Source organism: Gambusia affinis, linkage group LG24, assembly GCF_019740435.1.
Source record: "Gambusia affinis linkage group LG24, SWU_Gaff_1.0, whole genome shotgun sequence".
Lineage (NCBI taxonomy): Eukaryota > Metazoa > Chordata > Actinopteri > Cyprinodontiformes > Poeciliidae > Gambusia > Gambusia affinis.
The window spans coordinates 68,247-87,622 of NC_057891.1; the positions used below are offsets into that span (position 1 = coordinate 68,247).

General features: G+C 44.4%; 1 protein-coding gene and 1 long non-coding RNA gene across 2 annotated transcripts in view; both read left to right on the forward strand.

The window, feature by feature from the left end:
* The window catches only part of LOC122827331 (NLR family CARD domain-containing protein 3-like), a 400,427-nt gene that overhangs the window by 42,116 nt on the left and 338,935 nt on the right, over positions 1 to 19,376 (forward strand). The window lies entirely within an intron of this gene.
* Positions 11,521 to 12,151, forward strand: LOC122827348. The gene is made up of 3 exons (XR_006370036.1): positions 11,521 to 11,643; positions 11,721 to 11,762; positions 11,848 to 12,151. It is a non-coding gene; the product is annotated as an uncharacterized LOC122827348 (long non-coding RNA).

Sequence of the window (19,376 nt, forward strand, 5' to 3'; positions counted from 1 at the left end):
GTGAATGTAACTCTGGTTCTGATCCATTTGGATGACATGTATGACTTGTAACACCTGAACATTTTCAGCCTTGAAGCCTGTTTTTATAAATAACCAAATCTCATTATTTCTCTAGGTGGTTTACACTCAGAGGTTCTGGTCGGGAAATGAAACTGGTAAACGGACATGGTGGAGCAGAAAGACAGAAATGATTGAACTCCAAGAAAACTATGAGGAAACTGAAGCTCCACGCCTTTCCTCAGAACTGATCTGGATCAGAACCAGATTGACATCTGGATCAGCCAATCAGCAGGAGTTTCCTCCTGCATGTTTCTGCTGGTTCCAGTAGAAACAGTGAACTGGTGTCAGAGGTGATCCACTGCTGGGATCTGATGGAAGTCTCTCTGTTTGTTCTGAGAGGAAGATGATGATGATGATGATGATCCTCCTGCTCGGTAAGGTCACCTTCCTCTCTCTGCTCCTCATCCTCTCCAGTCTCTCTGCAAGCTGCTGATCAGCCTCAGAGCTTCTTGGTTCTGGTCCATTCTTCTCTCTAACTGACCCTTGGTGACCTCAGCTGGTTGTTTGTTCTGGTTCCAGCGACTCGTCTCTCACCAGTCCTCCCAGTAGATCTCATTGGTTTATTGTTCCTGGTTGGATTCTAATCTCTTCCATCCAACCAGTGGCTCCACTTTGTCGTTTCCTGTCTGGATTTAATTTCTCTGGTTTTGATTCAGCAGCTGATCTGGTTATGTTGTTTTCGATCAGTTTTTATCGGGTTGTAGTTCTGGCAGCATCAGAAACACTGAGACCCACACAGACCAGTAATCTGGACATTAGCTCCCAGAAACATTAACCTCAGAAACCAGTGATGAATGTTTGCGGTAGGCCTGTCACGATAAATCAATTAATCGTACGATAAATTAAAACTATCAATGTCATTTTAATTATCGCCTTCATTGTCTCTTCCAGCCTTTTTATCTTTCTGTTGATGACGCTGAATGAAAAAAGGCTCAACTCCGCTGCTCTCCACTGACCCTCCCTTCCTCATTTCCTTAGAGCAATGTCCAGCGCACATTACACGATCTTAGTGCTGTCGGTTGATCGTCGGCCCATTTTCAAAACCTGAGAGATCACACATTAGCCGACAGAAATCCTTGGTATAACGGTTCGATCGGGTTTGATCGTGCCGTCTGATGTCCAACAATGGGCACAAAATAATGGCTACAAGTTCAGTGAACTCATTTTAAAACCAGGCATTAATCAATGCTTTACTACAATCTACCTGCAATTCATGTGGCTCTAGTGTCAGCGTAACGTCCTGACTGAATGAAAATCATTAGAACCTATTTATGTCACGTTAACGAAGAACAGCTGAAAAGTTACCGGGTTCATCAACTGCGTAGCAATTTCGCTCCAACTCCTCCCCTCGTCATTTCTATATTCTTTGCACCAAATGTTTTATAAACATTAATGTTTTCACAAATCATCTCCAATGTCCGCTGGACTTCGGGTTACGTCGTGTCAGCTGTTTGGGATTCCCCTCTGTAATTTCCCCTCAGAAAGCAGGAGGAGAATCTGCGCTTTCTGATTGGCTACCTGTCACATTCAACAGGTTGTGTTAACGATCCCAGTCGGGGAAAACCCCTGATTTAGATAGAAGAGGCCACAACTATCTACCGTAACACACCACACACTACAGGATGATTGGTTACAAAATGGCATGCGACATCCTTAGAACGATCAACGTTCTAAGATTGTCATAAGGGGAAAATGTAGGTGTGAACTAACATGTAGTGTGAACTATTGCATCAGGTAGTCGATGTTCCATCTTCTCTATTTAAATCTAATGATTACTGAAGGGCAATATGGTAAACAGACTTCATAATCTGCACTCTTTTGGTTGAATGCAGTATTTATTTACACTTTGGTGTTTTCATTCAAGTACATTTTTGTTAATGGAGACTGAGAATCCACTGTTTTTTTGTTTTTGGGTGTTTTGTTTATTTTATCAGTTCCAGTGTTAAGTGTTCTTTTGAAATTAAAGTGTATCTATCTTTGGCAGGAAATCGCATGAATTATTATGTCACTTCCATGAAATCAGTGTACAAAGGTCTTCAGACAATAGTATCGTTTATCGCAATAATTTTTGAGACAATTAATCGCTCAGCAAAATTTGTTATTGTGACAGGCCTAGTCTGCAGATGTTGAAGGTTCTGGTTCTGGTTCTGGTTTTCCTTCCTGTCTTCAGTTTTTCACATAAATGTTCATTTGAATCCAAGATGGTCGCCTGGGTGATTGTAGTTTATTTCTCCTGAATTCACCTGGGTCTCACAGGTTGGTGGTCATAATGTTCTGCTGCTGATGCATGATGGTGGTCAGACCAGTAATGGTGGTTCTGGTTCTTCTCTGGTTTACTGGTTTTATAAAAAACAAACCTGATCTATGGATGATATTCAGAATGTAATTATGAGTTTTTGTTCTTTAGTCAACAGGAAAATGACAACATATTTATTGCATCATGTTGAACTGATCCTGGATCCTTTAACAAATATCTTGAATGTATTTATGACTAGAATTACATTTTTAGAAATCTGGGTTCAAACTGTGTAATTGTGTAAAAGCCCCTTTAGAGATGAACGCTCACAATGAGGTTCTATTGAAGTAATAAAATATGTAGAATATACAGAAGTTTCCAAATTGTTGTTTGATCAACAAAGACGCTTCAGTTTCACAGCAGAAACTAACTGAAAGTTACTGGAAGGTTTAAATTCTGTAACTATAAAGAATCTGGACCAGAAATCCCAGAAAAATAAAGTTAGAAGAATTTTAGTTTTTCAGGAAGTCACAGAAACAAAATGTCTGCCCCAACAATCACCAAGATACTAAAACAAAAATCTTTCTCATCAAATCAGTTCATGAGAAAAAACAACCTGAAAACTGACAGCAGGATTTCTGCTAATAACCACAAACAGCAGCAACTCTAAAAAACACATTCAGGATGTTTGAGTTTCATCTGTTTCCATCTTCAGTTTTTACATTTTAACAGTTATTTTAATGCACTTTTATCAGTTTTCTGACATTTTGCTTAATGTGAGTTACATGTTACATGAACAGAGATCATTGCTGCCCAATAAGAGTTCAGCATCACTGAGCTGTTTAGCAGACAGACTGAAATCTTTCATCACTAGTCAATAACTGATCAGTATTTCTACACACTAAACCCTCGTCTTGTGTCCTCAGTTTCCCAGCATGCTCTGGGTGGAGTGGTGGAGGTTAATGAGGGGGCGGAGTCTGTCCTGCTGCCCTGCCTTTACTATGATCTTCTACCTGAAGATCCGTTACTCATCTGGACTCGCAGTGATCTCAGTCCTAACTCCGTCCATCTACGGAGAGAAAACGGTGACGATCTTAAAAACCAGAACCAGCATTTCACAAACCGGACCTCCATGAATCCTGACGCTCTGGACTCTGGAGACTTCAGCCTGACTCTGAGGAAACCTCAACCGTCTGATGGAGGAAACTACACCTTCAGCATCTCTAATGGAATAGAAGAACGGAAAGTGAAACAGATTCATCTGAAGGTCAAAGGTCAGATAAACAAGCAGCACACCCTATTTTAAAGTTGTTCATAGTGTCTGTAACCATGGAGACCATCCCCAGAATAACTCAGAATAACTAAGGAATGGATGAATGGATTATTTCTATAATGAAATTATTATTAATACAATAATTTCTATAATCTGAGTTACTATGGAAACAGATTTATTTCCTATAAACCTGCTGTTAATTCCTAACAAAACAGAAATGCTTTCATTAATATTTCATGTTTCTTTAAGTCTCCATAATTGACCTCAGTCTCTATTTTAGTTTTTCATTAACAGTAAAGCAGTCGGCTCTTTAATGACAGCAGCTTCATTCAAACACATTCATGTAAATATCTATAAAAATAAAATATAAATGAATTAGATCAATATTCAGCATCATTTTATGACTTCTTAAAAACACTTTATATTTATTAAGATTATAAAACATGATTTATCGAGACCTTTTTCACTTTTTCCACTATTATTTATGTTTTGATGATCATTGACCAGCTGGATAAACTGAACATTTACAGGATGAATCTCCAGGAATATTTAGTATTTGTGTTTCTCATCTTCAGCCTCCACAGAACAAACAGGTTTTGTAGATCTGCTGTGTATAGATCAAACCCTCTGGTGCATCAATAACTGTCACATGAACCACTGATGGATTCAAGTTTCTGATTTTATGTTGATCATTAAAGAAATGATTTTTCTCCCTGCAGACAGAAACTGAATGACGACATCAAACCAGAAAATGATCCAAACTGTTTCTGCTCATTTTCTTCTTTATTTCCTCTCAGTTGATCAGCAGGAGGTCAAGGTCACTGAAGGGTCAGGTTCTGTCGTCCTGCCCTGCAGAACATCATCCCACCTTCCTGAGGGCACAATAGTGGAGTGGACCCGCTCAGAACCAGAATTTATGATGGTTCACAGCAGCAACCAAAGAAAGCAGGACGGTTTTTACCGCGACCGAACAGAGATGAAGAAAGATTTCTTGAGGACCGGAGACGTCAGCCTGACCCTGAGGAACCCCAGAGACGGAGACGGTGGACGCTACGTCTGCACCTTCTACAGAGACCAGGACGTCCTGAGACACACTGTGGTTCTGGAATATGGTCAGTCCAGAGCATCAGGTCAGAGCTGCTGATGAAGGTCAAAGGTCAGAGTGAGGTCAATCTTTCTCTGTTTTTCCACAGAACCTTTTCCATCCTGGGCCAAAGCTCTGCTGGTTCTCAAAGCTCTGCTGGTTCTGGTTCTCATCGTCTCTGCAGGCGTTTTATATCATTTTAAAGATTATTTCCTGCCAGGTGAGTCTGAATGTTTCTGACCCAGAATGCTGTGAGACATCATGTGACCTGTCCTAGGGGTCAGAGGTCAACGGTTCATCTTGTCATCAGTTCAGATCTTTCTGTTCATTCATGTTCAGATCAAATGCAGTAAAGTTAGAACCAGAACCAGAACCAGCTGCTGCTGCTGCTGCTGCTGTCTCTACAGTCTGTTAGATTTAAAGGAACTCAGTGTTTCAGCTGTATTTCAGTTTTCTGGAAGTTTGTTCCAGATTTATGGTGCATAGAAGCTGAATGCTGCTTCTCCATGACTGGTTCTGGTTCTGGATGTAGAGCAGAACCAGAACCAGCAGGTTGATCCAGCAGCTGCAGATCTTTAATCCGTTCAGTGATTTATAAACTAGCAGCAGGATTTAAAGTCTCTTCCTCTCAGTGAAGGACTGTGGAAGTGGGCGGAGTTTGGATGTTTGATTAGTTACTAATAAAGTTAAATAAAGTAAAAGAGAAAAACTCAACATAACAGAATTCACCATTTTAAAGTAAAACTCAGCTTCTTCTGGGCAAAATGAGCCAACAGAAAATGTCTAAAGTAATAAAATACAAACATTATTCTTCTTAAACACAAATAGATTGTATCTTACCAGTCTGATGGTCATAAATATCACATAAACTAACTACAAACACAACTTCAACTGATCTGCACTGATAACTGAACATTATTTCACATCTGAACAAAACTTTACTCACTAAATGGCTGCTGCCCCCTAGTGGCAAAGATAGAAACTACAATTCAGTCCTGCCTTCAGAACAGTTTCATCACCAAACTGTCTTGGAGACGAAACACTGCTGTCGGATTTTTCTCTCTGACTTGAACGTCTCAGTTACAAGAAACATTTTCACCAGAAACACCTTCATGGTCTCTGACCTGATGGGTTCATCCTGGTCCAAGGGGGGAAGGGAAGGAAGAGAAGGAACTCTCTCTCTGTTTCTCTTTTTCTTTCTCTCTCTTTTTTATCTTGTCCTCTTTGTCTCTCAGTTCCACTGAAGGTGGATTCAGGGGTTAAATCTGTCCTGCTGCCCTGCAAAACCAACGTCTGCCTGCCTGGAGGCGCTAGAGTGGAGTGGAGGGACGGAGAGAAGAAGACGGTTTGTGTGTATCCAAACGGTTCTGCTGATCCTGAAGGACAGAACCTGACCAGCAGCAACAGAACCAGGATGAATGACGACCCACTGAAGACTAAAGACCTCAGTCTGACTCTGGAACGTCCCTCAGTTGCAGACAGCGGGATCTACACCTGCAGAGTCTCCATCAGGAAACGAGTCATCCTGATGATGAAACGGGTTCATCTCCAGGTCAAAGGTCAGTGGTATAAATATTGGAGTTTTCCAATCAGATGATTGGTGGTGATCAATAGCGATGATTGGCTGATTAGAAGGTCAAAGGTCAATGTGATGTACTGAGTGATGAAGAGGAGGAACCAGATCAGTAGGTTCAGGACAATCAGGGACCAGAGTCCTGAAGAAGCAGCTGGAGACTTTGACTAGGACAGTGTCCCCTGCTGGAGACACCAGTTACAGTTCAGAACCACCAGACGGGTCAGAACCATCAGAACTGAAGTTCCTGCAGCCTGGAAGCAGCGAACATGTTGTGAATGAGGAAGCATGTGGACTGGGATTTTATTTTTATTTAAAAAAAGTTTTTCCAACGTTTTGAAATCGAGTTTGTTTAATTTCTTAATAAAATTCTCCAGCAGCAGAAAACAGCGGCTCACACGGCCCAGATGAGGCTGGAGAGCAAAGAGGTTGTAAAGAAGGTGGAGAGGTTTGGATCGATGGTGTTGTGGTTGTCCAGGATCAGAGGATCCAGAGACTTGGCCGTATCGCCCTCTGGCAGGAATCTCTGCTCCTCCTGGACGACATCAGCTGCTTTTGGTCTGACTGAACACTTTGATGTCGACGTGTTGAAAAACGTTTGGCAGTTGGTAGAGCTGTTGCCTTGCAGCAAGAAGGTCCTGGGTTCAACTTATCTTCTGACCGGAGCTCTGGACGTTTGGATGCTCTCTGCACGGCAGCTCGTTACTGCAAAGCTTGCAGTACCTACCGCGACCACCAGGGGGCCCCAGAGCATTTTTTTTTTCCTTTTTTTCCCATAAAATAATGATTTCTACATACATTATCAAATATATTATAAAAACAAATCAAGTCATGATGAAATTGTGTGTTTTTGTTACAGACCGTTATTAAAAGCATTTTAATAACGGTTTTCTCTAATTATTGAATTATGTTTCCTTCATAGTTTATGTAGAAGAACCAAACTGGACACTTTATTAGTCCAGTTACTTGTTAGAATATTGCAAATTGTTTTTATTTTGTTTGTTTTTCTATGTTTTTTCAGATATTGTTGCTCAGTATCAGCCTGACCTTAAAGAGTTTCTGAAGATGAAGTTCCAGAGTCTCTCTGAAGGCGTCGCTGAACATGGAAATAAAACCGTTCTGAACCAGATCTACACAGAGCTCCACATCACAGAGGGGTTAACTAGAGAGGTCAACCAGGAACATGAGGTCAGACACATTGAAACAGCATCCAGGAAACAAGAAACAATCAGAAGAGAAGACATCTTTAAAACCCCACCTGGAAGAGATCAACCAATCAGAACAGTGATGACCATGGGAGTGGCTGGCATTGGGAAAACACTGTTAACACAGAAGTTCACTCTGGACTGGGCTGAAGGCAAAACCAACCAGAACATTGATTTCATATTTCCATTCACTTTCAGAGAGCTGAATATGTTGAAAGAAGAAAAGTTCAGTTTATTAGAACTGATTCATAAATTCTTCACTAAAACCAAAGAAATCAGCAGCTTTGAAACGTTTCAGGTTCTGTTCATCTTTGATGGTCTGGATGAAAGTCGACTTGATCTGGATTTCAAGAACAATCTGATCCTGACTGATGTTACAGAGTCCAGATCACTGGATGTTCTGCTGACAAACATCATCAGGAGGAAACTGTTTCCTTCTGCTCTCCTCTGGATAACCACACGACCTGCAGCAGCCAATCAGATCCCAGCAAAGTTTGTTGACATGGTGACAGAGGTCAGAGGGTTCACTGACCCCCAGAAGGAGGAATACTTCAGGAAGAGATTCACAAATGAAGTGAAGGCCAACAGGATCATCTCCCACATCCAGAAATCAAAAACTCTCCACATCATGTGTCACATCCCAGTTTTCTGCTGGATCACTGCTAAAGTTCTGGAGAATCTGATGGAGACCAGAGAGAGAGGAGATCTGCCCAAGACCCTGACTGAGATGTACATAGAGTTCCTGCTGGTTCAACTCACAATCAAGGAGGAAAAGTATGATAGAGGAAAAAAGACAAAATCAATCTGGACTCCAGAGAACATGAAGCTGATTGAGTCTCTAGGAAGACTGGCTTTTGATCAGCTGCTGAAGGGAAACCTGATCTTCTATGACAAAGACCTCAATCAGTGTGACATCAACATCAAAGATGCTGCGTTGTTCTCAGGAGTTTTCACTGAAATGTTTAAAACAGAGAGAGGAGTGAGCAACATCTCAGTCTACTCCTTTGTTCATCTGAGCGTCCAGGAGTTTCTGGCTGCAGTCTACATGCTCCACTGTTTCACCAGCAGGAAGTCAGAGGTGATCCAGACGATCCTGGGAGAAAAATACAGAGAAACATCTCTAGATGAGTTCATGAAGAAAGTCATGAAGAAATCCCTCAGCAGTGAAAATGGCCACCTGGACCTGTTTGTCCGCTTCCTTCATGGTCTCACTGTGGAGTCCAACCAGAACCTCTTAGAAGATCTGCTGGGTCAGAGAGAGAACAGTCCAGAAACCATCCAGAGAATCATCACCAACCTGAAGGAGATGGACATTGATAGAATCTCTCCTGACAGAAGAATCAACATCTTCTACTGTCTGATGGAGATGAACGATCTCTCATTTTATCAGGAGATCCAACGGCTGCTGGATTCAGGGAAGAAGCTCTCAGATACTGACTGTTCAGCTCTGGCCTTCATGCTGCAGATGTCAGAGGTTCTGGATGAGTTGGACCTGGAGAAGTACAACACATCAGAATCAGGACGACGGAGACTGGTTCCAGCTGTGAGGAACTGCAGAAAGGCTCGGTGAGTCCAGATGTTTTCATTGTGTGAATGCTGATTCAGCAATATTGTCCTCCTGTTTCTTCTTCTTCTTCAAGTTGCTTCTGGATGTTTTTGGTCTTTAACTTCTTCCTTCATCCTCTGGACTATTTCATCCATTCAAACATCTAAACATTCAGATCATCCAGGACAGCTGCAGCTTCTGGTTTTTACACATTTTGATCATTTTAAAAATATTTAACTTTTTATCACTTTTCATGTTGAAATGAATAAAAACCTTCAGAACTCTGTTGGGTTCTGCAGGGGAGTGGTTTTCTTCTCCTTCACAGGGTGGCAGGTTGATGGGATCCAGCTGCTATTCATCACCACCAATCTGCAAGGTCCTTAAAGAGGAGCGGCTTCCCTGAATCAGATGCCAGATGGTTCTGCTTCTATTGTGTGAATCCACGCTGAACTCGCTCAGAACCAGACTCACCTGACCCTGGAATTACCTGCTGCTGAACTCCCCATCTGGAAACCACCACACCCACAGTTGGAACCCCCCTGTATCCTCCTCAGCTGACCTCAACCCACAGACTGTAAGTCACCATCAGGTTACCCCAACATTCCCTTCATTCTTCCTCTTAACGCCCTTTGCTTGCAGTTCCTCCGATCCGTTCCTCCTGCTGTCGCAGATCGACGCCCACCACTCTCTCCTGCACTTTCTACTGTTGAATAAATCCGTTAAAACTGTTTGGGTGTCCGTAGTTGTTGCTTGCCTTAGAGTCCTAGAAACATCGCATTATGACAGAAACCATCTGGCCAATCGGACTCTGCAGCACAACACGGACTCTGTCTGAACAGGTCATCCTCCTGGGCCGCGACGCCGAATTAATGGCGTGCTGCATCAGCAGAACTCCATACTCCAGCACTTACACCAAATGACAAATCAGATTCAGATTTTGCAGGACAGGATTTCCCAGCTCCGCTCCGGGTCCGCTCCTGTTCCAGCCCCTGCGCCTGCTCCTACTTCGCTTCCTCCGCCCTCCGCTGCCTCGTGGACGCCATCATGCCCGCTTCCGAACAATACTCAGGTGAGCTGGGGAAAAGCAAGGGTTTTCTACTGCAATGTTCTCTAGCCTTTCGCCTCCCCGCCATTTCCGGATGACGCCAGCAAGATTTCTTTTATTGTAGGACTGTTAAAGGATCGAGCACTTAGATGGGCGGAGACCATAGTGGACGAAGAGAACATCAGCTCTTTACTCTTTGATGATTTCATAGCAAACAGACTTTTGTCCCAAACTTGGGGAAGAAGTTGCCTCTAAAAGAATTTGGGATTTAAGGCAGGGAAATAAGTCTGTGGCCGATTTGTTTGAGTTTGATTTGGTAAGCGCAGGTTGGAATGAACCAGCTCTTAAAGGAGCCTTCCAACATGCTCTGAATGAAAAATTAAAAGATGAGCTGGCTTGCCGAGACCTGAACCTGACTAATTAATTAACCTGGCCATCAAGATTGATAATCGACTTAGAACTAGATCCCGATCCTCAAATTCCCAGTCATCTCAGTTCTCCATTAGGGGTTCTCCCAGCCCAGACACATCCAGTCCTTCTATCCAGAATGTACTTTTATGCAGTTAGGCCGAGTCTGCTAAGCCCCAGAGGAGGCAGCGCCTGCTAGCCTCTGGCTGTTGCTGCTGTGGCTCTCCTCAACATTTCATCTCAGCATGTCCTATTCCCAAACACCCTGGCCCGCCAGTAAGTATGGGGGTTCTAATCTAGAGAGAATAATTACCTCCAGCTAAATCTTCCTGCTATTCTCACCATTCAGCAGCATTCCTATCCTTCCAAGCCTTGGTAGACTCCGGTTCAGAGCAGAATCTCATACACCCTGTTTTAGTTGAGAAATATCAGATCCAGGTCCAGGCCTTACCTTCTCCGTGGTGGCTGCCTTAGATGGCAGTCCCATTAACAACCCATCAAAACCCCAGTTTCCTCCACGCTCGGGCAACCACCAGGAGCTCATTCAATGCTTTGTGTTTCCTACTAAGGATGCCCTCTGGTTCTGGTTCTCTGGGTTCCAAGCACAACCCCACATTAACTGGGCTGATGCATGCGCATGGAGTCCTTACTGTCTAAACCAATGCAATCTGCTAAACCGGCCCTGCCCTCTGAGCAATCCCAGCCGATTGGTGAACCTGGCAAATATCTCACACTGAATACCATGATCTCCATCGGGTTTTCAGAAAAGATCTCGCCAATCTCTCCCTCCACATCGTCCCTATGTATCTCCTTCCAGGAGCCCCACTTCCTTCCAGCCGGTTATTTAACATCTCAAGCAAGAAAGGGAAACACTGGAGCAGTACATTAATGACTCACTTAAGGCTGGTCTCATTCGTCCTTCCCCCCCCTGCTGGATTCTTCTTCTAAGAAGGATAACTCTCTCCCGCGTATTGATTATAGAGGTCTTAATCAAATCACCGTAAAAACAAACAAATATTCTCCCTTTATTGTCCTCAGTTTTTGAACCTGTTCACCAAGCCTCCATCTTCTCCAAGCGAATAATGCGTATCATCTCATTCGCATTCGAGAGGGTGATGAATGGAAAACGGCATTCAAAACCCACTTTGGTCATTTTGAGTATCTGGTTATGCCCTTTGGCCTCTGCAATGCCCCCGCCACCTTTCAGAATCTGGTAAATGATGTCCTTCGGGACTATCTCAATGTGTTTGTTTTTGTCTATCTTGACGACATTCTTATCTTCTCCAACAGCATGGATGAGCACCGCCGGCATGTCAGATTGGTCCTCCAAAGGTTGCTGGAAAACCGGCTCTTTGTCAAGGCTGAGAAGTGTCAGTTTCATGTAACATCCATTACCTTTCTTGGCTTTGTGTTTGAGGGCGGGCAGGTGAAGACGGACCTGGCTAAGATCAAGGCTGTTGAGGAATGGCCGGTTCCGAACTCCAGAAAGCAACTCCAGCGCTTTCTGGGGTTCGCTAATTTCTACCGGCGGTTCATCCGAAACTTCAGTGTCATCGCAACCCCTCTGACCAGTCTGACCTCCACCAAACACCCATTCAGCTGGACCCCAGAGGCCGGACTTGCTTTTGTTGAGCTAAAGAGAAGGTTTGTGGATGCTCCCATTCTCATTCATCCTGACCCTTCTGCTCAATTTACAGTGGAGGTGGATGCATCTGAAACAGGTGTGGGGCCTCCTGTCACAGCGCTCTCCAAAGATGGCAAGCTCCACCTGCAGTGCCTTCTTCTCTAAGAAGTTTTCCCCACAAAGCAGGTATGACATTGGTGACAGCCCTGGCCATCAAACTGGCCCTTGAGGAGTGGAGACACTGGCTTGAGGGTACTGAGCTCCCAGTCATTGTCTGGACAGACTCTGGCTTACCTTCAGTCCGCCAAACGCCTGAATCCACTTGCCAGTCTTTCTCTCTCCCGTTCTCAACCTCCTCAACATCACCTATCGCCTGGGTTCCAAGAACACCAAGCCAGATGCCCTCTCCTCCACTCTCCAGATGACTCTCCAGTCTCCTGATCCAGTCTCCCGGATCCATCCTGCCCAGCCTCGCACCATGGTCCCTTACCTGGGATGTGGAGAGAGCCATCCAAGAGGCTCTAACCACCAGACCCAGACAGGTCCTCCCAACCAGTCAGTATGTCCCCGCCTCTGTCCGGGTCGAGCCATCCATTGGGCACACACTCATCCGCTTCTCCGTCCTGGGTAAGTCAAGCCGTTTAGTCTGCTGCTGCTCGTACTTTTTTTGGCCCTCACTCAATAAAGATGTCGTTGAATATGTCTCTGCCCCACCTGTGCTAGGGAACAAGACCTCACCCCACCTTCTGGTCTGTTACAACCACTGTCCATTCCTTCGCTAGTCCCTGGTCCCACATCTCCCTAGATTTTGTTACTGGTCTCCCACATCCAAACGGAAAAATGTCATCCTCACTATTATAGACCGTTTCCAAGGCTTGTCATTTGGTCGCCTCACTAAACTCCCTCGCCGGCCGAGACTGCAAAACTTCTCTTTCGCATGCATCCATGGCCTCATGCGGAGATTGTCTCCCAGGGGCCTCAGTTCTGTTCCCAGCTCTGGCGGAACTTCTGTTCTGTGCTCGGAGCCCGTCTGTTTGTCTTCGGGTTCCATCCTCAAACTAATGGGCTGTGAACGCTTAACCAGGAACTGGAGAACACCCTGCGCTGCCTCTGCGCCCAACCCCACGCCTTGGAGTGTTCTTCAGCGGGTGGAGTACGCCCATAACACGCATACATATCTCAGGGTTATCTCCATTCGAGGCGCCTCAAGGGTTCCAACCTCCTACTACCTACATCCTTCCCAGATGCAGTCATTCCGCCTGTCAGACTTTACATGCAAACTGTCAACGATTTTGGAACCAGACTAAGGCTGCCTTCAATGAACGCCTGCTCAGAATAAGCGTCAGCAGACAGGAAGCAATTCCAGCCCCCACTTTCTCGCCTGCCAGCGCTTTGGTTGTCGCCAAAGAACTTCCCTTTAAAATCCTGTTCCGCAAGCTGTCCCCCAGGTTTCTGGGTCTGTTGGTTGACACCGCCCAGCTTCTGCCTTCTGCTGCCTGTCCAAGTTGCCCATTTGTGTCCACCCTGTGTTTCACGGTCAGACCCACGCCTCTAGTCCTTTGTGCCTCCTCCGAGCCCCTCCGCCCCGGGTTGTTGGCCACCCACACACTCGATGTGGCCCCCGTGGATGGGGTAAGCAGTACCTGGTGGACTGGGAGGGTTATGGCCCTGAGGACCGGTCCTGGGTTCCACGGTCCTTTATCCTGGATCCGACCCTCATTTGAGCGCCTCGCTGCTTTCTTCCTCGCCGCCAGGTGGCATCCGTTGAGGGGGGGTACTGTTGGGTTCTTCTGCAGGAGTGGTTTTCTTCTCCTTCACAGGGTGGCAGGTTGATGGGATCCAGCTGCTATTCATCACCACCAATCTGCAAGGTCCTTAAAGAGGAGCGGCTTCCCTGAATCAGATGCCAGATGGTTCTGCTTCTATTGTGTGAATCCACGCTGAACTCGCTCAGAACCAGACTCACCTGAGGAATCTGATTGTAGCTGCTCCGTTGGGCCTTGCCTGCGCCTCACCCACCACTCAGCTGCTGCCTGTCCGCCCTGAATTACCTGCTGGAACTCCCCCATCTGGAAACCACCACACCCACAGTTGGAACCCCCCTGTATCCTCCTCAGCTGACCTCAACCCGCAGACTGTAAGTCACCATCAGGTTACCCCAACATTCCCTTCATTTCTTCCCTCTTAACTGCTCGCCCCCTTTGCAGTTCCTCCGTTGATCCGGTTCCCCTCCCTGCTGTCGCAGATTGACGCCCCGCCACTCTCTCCTGCACTTTCTACTGTTGAATAAATCCGTTAAAACTGTTTGGGTGTCCGTAGTTGTTGCTTGCCTTAGAGTCCTAGAAACATCGCATTATGACAAACTCTAGAAAATCTGTTTTCTCTTAAAGATCCAATCAACCAGAGAGACCTTTTTTTATCATTGAACTTTTTATTAGTTTTTTCCATTTTTGCTTACATATACAATATACATGAACACTTTACAATCAACCAGAGAGACTTTTTAACTTTAATCTTCTCTTCATTCATTGAGCCGCTACTCCATAATTCACCTTTTAGGATCTTTGATTGTTTTTATAAAATAATTGTTTAGGTTTAATGAAAATTAGGACCATTAAAATAAACCGTTGCATTAATTAGAAACTTTGTGAACAGGGTTGATCTTCTTCATTCCATCATCATCCTCACCTCTTCCTCCTCCCACTAGTTTCCTCTGAGTTTGTAAATGAGACCAAAATGTGTTGATTGTTGTTGTCTGTCCAGAAAGTTCTGGTTTCTGTCAGATCCTCCCAAAGCTCTGAGAACTCTGAGCTTCCAGAGCTGGAACCATTTTCCTCATCAACTCTTCATCTGCAGCCTTTGTTGAAGCTGTTAGCTGTCCTCCATGAAGACCTGGAGAGACATGAGCTTCAACTCTTTAGACATCCCAGCCTCTTCTAGTTACTGGAGAACTTTCACTGCTTCACCATGAAAATGCTGCTGGACCCAAACGCTCCGTCTCCTCCAGGGGTTTTGGTCTTCAGCTATTCAGGAGTTTAGCAACAATTTCTTCTGACATCCAAACCTTTGTTCCTCTGAGACGACGGACAGACCACTGCAGAGACATGGTTCCCTCTTCCAACCAGTTTGTCCCAGTTCCTCTCAGATCAACAGTCTGAGAGGTTCAGACCTGAAGCAGCAGCAGGACCGGTTCTGCTGCTGCTCTGCAGGACGACCAGAACAATCTGAAGCTTTTAGCTGCAGCAGGTTGACGACTGTCCACTTTCTACTTTGTTAAAGCATCAAATCCAGCAGATGAACGGAGACAGAACTGGGAGCATCATGTGTTTGGTTTCTGCTCCCAGTTTCCTCTGTGGCAGCATTTAATAACCTGCTGCTGGGAACTTTGTTTCTATAGAATATCCTACTATTATTAATGATGATGATGATTCTAGATGCTGCAGCAGATATTGGCTAAACAAACCCAGAGATGCCAGAGGTCCACAGCAGGCTGGACTTCCTGCTCTGCTCACTTCATTTCTAACTCACTTCTTGCCTGGTGGAAGATCTCAAGGAGCCAAAGTGTCTAGTCCAAGTCCGAGCTGTGAGCAGTTCCTCCTCCTCTCCATCATCTCCAGTAGTTTCCTTCATTCAGCTCAGTCAGCCTCTTCATCAGCAGCTGCAGCTCCTTTGAGGCTCTGATGCTGCAGCTCCATCAGATGCTGCAGAGAAAACTGAACTTTCCTTCACAGATGATAGAAGATCTTCAACATCTGACTGCAGCTGAAGGTCTGAGGACATGAAGCCTGGACCAGAACCAGAACCAGAACCTGGACTTTAACCAGGAACTGAACGGATTCTCTGTGGGGTCAAACTCAGTAAATTGAAGATCAGATGTTGATCAGATGATGACATCACTGTTATCATATTTTAGTCTGTTATTGATCCAGATTGATTTTATTAGAACTGATTTTATTTCTTCTCTAATCACAGACTTGGTGGCTGTTCACTCGAAAAGGATGAATGTAAAGTTTTGGCCTCAGCGCTGAAGACCAACCCAGATCTGACTGAACTGGAAATAAATCAGATCTTCATAGATGAAGATGGAGAATCTGATCTGAAGCCTCTGGTTGAGATCCTGGAGAGTTCAGTCAGTAAAGTGAAGAATCTGAGGTTTGTTTTCTCTACTAATCTAATAAAATCGTTCATTTATACTTTAGTCATTATTAGGCCTGTCACTATAAATAATAAATCAATTAATCGTACGATAAATTAAAACTATCAACGTCATTTTGATTATCGCCTTTATCGTCTCTTCTGACCTTTTTCTCTTTCTGTTGATGACGCTGAATTAAAAAAGGCTCAACTCCGCTGCTCTCCACTGACCCTCCCTTCCTCATTTCCTCAGTTTAATGTCCAGTTCACACTACACCATCTTAGAGCTGTCGGCCGATTTTCAAAACTTGAGAGATCACACATTAGCCCACAGAAATCCTTGGTATAACAGTTCGATCGGGTTCAATTGTGCCGTCTGATGTCCAACAATGGGCACAAAATAATGGCTACAAGTCAATTTAACTCATTTTAAAACCAGGCATTAATCAATGCTTTACTACAATCTACCTGCAATTCATGTAGCTCTAGTGTCAGCGTAACGTCCTGACTGAATGAAAATCATTAGAACCTATTTATGTCACGTTAACGAAGAACAGCTGAAAAGTTACCGGTCCAACTCCTCCCCTCGTCATTTCTATATTCTTTGCACCAAATGTTTTATAAACATTAATGTTGTTTCCACATATCATCTCCAATGTCCGCTGGACTTCAGGTTGCACCGTGTCAGCTGTTTGGGATTCCCCTCTGTAATTTCCCCTCAGAAAGCAGGAAGAGAATCTGCGCTTTCTGATTGGCAACCTGTCACATTCAACAGGTTGTGTTAACGATCCCAGTGGGGAAAACCCCTGATTTAGATAGAAGAGGCCACAACGATCTACCGTAACACACCACACACTACAGGATGATAGAAGATCTTCAACATCTGACTGCAGCTGAAGGTCTGAGGACATGAAGCCTGGACCAGAACCAGAACCAGAACCTGGACTTTAACCAGGAACTGAACTGATTCTCTGTGGGGTCAAACTCAGTAAATTGAAGATCAGATGTTGATCAGATGATGACATCACTGTTATCATATTTTAGTCTGTTATAGATCCAGATTGATTTTATTAGAACTGATTTTATTTCTTCTCTATTCACAGACTTGGTGGCTGTTTTCTCCAAGGTCAAAGGTCAAGATGCAGAAAGAGAGAGAATGAAATCTCCCTTTATTGAAGATCCACAAATGCCACACTTAGTTTTAAATCTTCTGCTATTAGTTGATAATAATCCAGTCCAGGTTTAAAGAGTCCAGGTGGTTCAGTGTTTTAACTCTAGTAGATTAAAGATGCTGATAGTTGTGCATAATTAGGTGGAATCGCCCTTTATCCATTTCCTGAATCAGAAGCTTCAATCAGAAACCAACTTCATCTTCGTCTGGAAAAATCCAGACAACTGAGTTTTTCTCTGAGCTCAACAGGCTGCAGGTTCTGCAGGTTATTCTCCGTTTTTATTTTCCTTTGAAATCTGTGATACATCTTCATGTTTAGGATGATTTTCACTCTCAGCATGTATTTGAATTTCTCTCTTTTATTTTCTTCAGCTCAGTTTTTAACACATTCTGTAGCTTTCGGTGAACTTCTAAATCTGCTCCTCTTAGCTGCATCTTTTCGGCCTTATTTTGCCTTTAGTGGCCTGAGGTGAAACACAACTAATAGAATTACATTACTAAATGAGAATACCACAACATCTTTATTATGCACATTAATTTCAGTATTTCTGGCACCGTAAAATATAAATTCCCTCACAAAAGAACAAACCTTTTCATTTTCTCAATGAAAATAATTCAATTTAATTAGTGGAACTAATAAAATGAGATAAACGGCTTCCGGCTGGAACACCGTCAAGATGGCTGCTCGGTAGAGAGTCTCCCCAGACAAACGGAGAAATTATTGATTTACTCCCATTCAGCTGAGTAATATTGCCTTGCGAAAGCCAGTTAGAGGGGGTAAGACGACAACAAAGCCCCAACGACAATATAATTAGATGAGGGAGGACGAAAATTTTCACAAACGGGTCCAGCTAACGAATCGTAGCCTTAAGCTAATAGGACGGAATGGCTAGCCTGGAAATTTTATTAGAAGAACTGAGAGGGTTTCGCCAGGAAACCAAGGAACAACTCTCGACTATTAAAGAGGAAATACGAAAAGCGAACGCAAGGATAAGTGAAGTAGAGGAGCGGTTGGAGAAGACGGAGGAGCGAACCCAGAATACGGAGGAAGTGTTAGCAGAGCTGCTAAAGCTACACGTGAGTCTGGAAGAGAAGCTGGTTGACCTAGAGAGTCGCTCCAGGAGGGATAATGTCAGGATCTATGGTGTTGCAGAGGGGGCTGAAAAGGACTGTGAATCCATGGTTGCATTTGTGGAAACTTTACTTAAAGAGGGTCTCGGTCTGGAGGACAGCGGACCAGACATGCAGATTGAGCGGGCACACCGGGCGCTGGGATCGCCGCCACCGGAGGGAGCGCCGCCACGGTCTATCGTCGTAAAGTTTCTGAGTTTCAAATATAAGGAAATGTTGCTTCGGAAGGCTTGGCAGCGAAAGGGATTTGTTTGGCGTGAGAAACAAATAAATCTGGATCATGATTATCCACCAGCCATCCTCAGAAAGCGCAGAGAGTACACGGAGGTTCGGAGGGTCCTGAAAGAGAACGGGGTTCCGTTCCAGACTCTCTTCCCAGCGAGGCTGCGAGTAAAACATAAAGAATGATCTAGAACCTACGACACCATAGAGGAAACCACCGAGGACCTGGCAAAGAAGGGCTACAAAGTTAAAGTCATCAGATCTCCAGCTTCCCTGAAGGAGCAGATTGAGCGGCTGTCCTGGAGCAGAAAGGAGGGAAGGAAACAGAAAGGCTCCTCCGGTTCTACAAGAGGAGAAAACTACAAAGAGAGGCTCCGGGCTTTCAGAAGAACATCTCCACCTGCGACCTGAGAAGTGAAGGATCCATCTTTTTCCCTCCTTAGTCTTTCCTCTTAGAGATAAGTGTACAGAGGGCTAATTTAAAGATGATGGGATTTTAAAAAGGTTTGTTTGGGATTCTCTCTTATTTGGGCTGCTGCCACCTGTAAGGGCCCTCCCTAACAATATGGGAGGTTTTTCCCTTCTGAGCCGCTTCCAAGAGGCTCAACAGGGTCGAGTCAACAGACCCCTGCTTTGGATGCTGAACATGTTCTGTTCTTTCAAG